Genomic DNA, 2,527 nt, shown 5'->3' on the forward strand with positions numbered 1-2,527 from the left:
TAGATGATTCAGCTGTTTTGTGTGTATGTGTGCATTTCTCAAGATGCTTTCTGAAACTCTTGTTGAAAAATATCTTGTGTGATCTTGTAACAAATTAAACAAAAGACAAGCCACCGAGGGCTGACTATTTGAAAAGTCTAAACCACAAAACCTCAGATTCCTGCTGACCTTCCTGGAGGAAGATGTGCCTGGAACATCAGTTAAATTGTAACTTTCACGAATTCCAGCTAGCTTCCTTCATTCCTTTTGGGAGCTTAATGAGAGCTAGTGGGAGGGAGACCTGGCCACACTTCTAATAACCCTATGGTTCATTGTACTAAATGTGTTTAAAGGATTTAAGGCCAAATGTTTCGCCTCAGTGGCCTGTATCCAGAAGCCTCGATTGTGCTCCTCGGCATTCCTTTGACAGCTTCAGTTATCAATTAATTAAAGGACAGAAAGATGACCGTCTTTATTTGTTTTAATGTTAGCAGCTAAGTAATCCCTTCCTATGTATTTGCTGTGACAATTAACAACAGTGATTCACACATTTCGCCAAACGCTATTTTCTTTTCCAGCAGCACACACCCACATTTCTTCGGTTGCTTACTCACAGGGAAAACAATAAGAACCAGATCTGTTTTTCACCAACCAGGACTTCTTGCCAGGCCGTTCCCAGACTGCTTCATGCAAATGGAATTTCCAGTGCCCCCTCGTCGTCCTGCCTGTTGTTATGTTGTTGGTAGTGTTGCCACCAGGTGTTTTCCTCTGGACTGAAAAGGAAACACAAACTTAGGCTTTCTCTGATCTCTTGGGAAGTTACCAATCCAAAGAACTTGTGTTTCTAGGACAGGTCTGTGCAGCCCTGTGATGGCTGGCGTTCAGTTACCACCATGCCAAGCCAAAGAATGTTTTCTCTGTTCTCTCTCTCTCTCTCTCTCTCTCTCTCTCTCTCTCTCTCTCTCTCTCTCTCTCTCTCTCTCTCTGTCTCTCTCTCTCTTTCTCTCCCTTGCACGTGCACACACACACACACACACACACCACAGCTCCTTTCTGCACAATCACTTCCTCTGTCCCTCCTTGTCATCACTAAGAAAATCCCCTCTCAGCTGTCTGGGAAATGTTCTGCCCTGAGGAGGGATAGGCAAATGTGAATTTGCAGTTTCTCTAAGGACTAGCAATGACACATTCATGTCTGGCTCTCAGGGAGGCTGTTGTGTTGTTATTGTTGCTGCTTTCCTTTGGACAACTCCTGAGTCCTAAGGCTGGAGAGCTTAGCATGCTCAGAGAATGAGCAGCACAGCAGGTTTTGCCAAGAAATATGAGACATTTCCCATTTTCCAAGTCTTGCTCTACCCTCACCTTTAGGTCAATGTTCACCTGCGCTTTTCAGCTCCTGCTGGTCTGATTCTTCAAGGGCCCATGTGTCACATCTAGTGTCCTTCTTATAGAGAAAAAAAGCACCTCATTAATACCACTCCTTATGAGCTAATGCATGGGATCTGAAAATGGACATGTTCAGCTACCTTTTCAGTGTGTATCACTTTAGCATAAAGAAGAAGAAGAAGAAGAAAAGAAGAAGAAGAAGAAGAAGAAGAAGAAGAAGAAGGAGGAGGAGGAGGAGGAAGAGAAGGAGAAGAAGCAGTAGCAGCAGCAGCTCAAACAAGTACTGAAGAATTTCAGTTTACTTTTAAACAAAAATAAACCACAATTTTAGATATTTCATAATCTGTGAGCAATTAGAGATAACATTTAAAATGATAAAAGTCCATAAGAACACAAATACTATATTTTGTTTTTAATCCATATATGAAATTTAAATATGTAGTATATATAAAGATAATATAGTACTTTATAAAGCTAAGAATTTGCCAGGAAAACTGCAAACAACTATTTGTTATATTATTAAGTATGAAATCAAGTGTGAGCAATTGGCTCACTGAGTTAAGACATTTGCCACCAAGTCTGATGACCTGTGTTCAATTTCTGGTACACTCACGCTAAAAAAGAAAGTAGTAACTTCTCTAAGTTGTCCTCTAACCTGCCCTAGGACTCCACTGTGGCATGTGTTCACCCATATACCAACACACAAATAAGCAATTAAATAAAAAAATAATAAAAATGAAATCCAGTTCCTCAAATAATTTAAAAAATATGTATTGATAGGTATTACTGAATACAGGAATAAATGCAGAATTTATAACATAAAATTATGTTCCATCGAAACTTCCTAACAAGTCTACCTCAAATCTGCAATCACTTGTCTTCCCTTAAACTTAATATTAACTTTAGTTGAAATGTAGTTTTATGAGAAAATTAATCTACTCTGTAAATTTTGCCCAACAAGCTTACAGTTTAGAATGGAAACTCTGAGTCAGGTGTAGTTGTTCAGACCCCAAATCCCCAAATCCCATCAACTGGGAGAGAGAGGCAGGAGAATAGGGAGTTGGAATTGAAGGTCATCCTCAACTACATGGCCATTATGGGCCCAATCTGGACAACATGAGACCTTATCTCAAAATATTCAAAACAAACAAACAAATTAAAA

At 39.6% G+C, this 2,527-nt stretch overlaps 1 long non-coding RNA gene across 10 annotated transcripts in view; it reads right to left on the minus strand.

The window, feature by feature from the left end:
- Positions 1-442: 442 nt before the first annotated feature.
- LOC116082415 overlaps positions 443-2,527 on the minus strand; it is a 25,362-nt gene continuing 23,277 nt past the window's right edge. For 3 of the 10 annotated variants that reach the window (XR_004115283.1, XR_004115285.1, XR_004115289.1), the window contains 2 exons: positions 1,360-1,423; positions 443-752 (listed from right to left, as the gene is read on the minus strand). This is a non-coding gene — a long non-coding RNA (uncharacterized LOC116082415). Of the gene's footprint in view, positions 753-1,341; positions 1,424-2,527 lie in introns of all 10 variants that reach the window. The other 7 variants (XR_004115284.1, XR_004115286.1, XR_004115287.1 and 4 more) reach the window with 3 other exon arrangements.

Source organism: Mastomys coucha, unplaced genomic scaffold (assembly GCF_008632895.1).
Source record: "Mastomys coucha isolate ucsf_1 unplaced genomic scaffold, UCSF_Mcou_1 pScaffold7, whole genome shotgun sequence".
In the NCBI taxonomy this organism is placed as follows: Eukaryota; Metazoa; Chordata; class Mammalia; order Rodentia; family Muridae; genus Mastomys; species Mastomys coucha.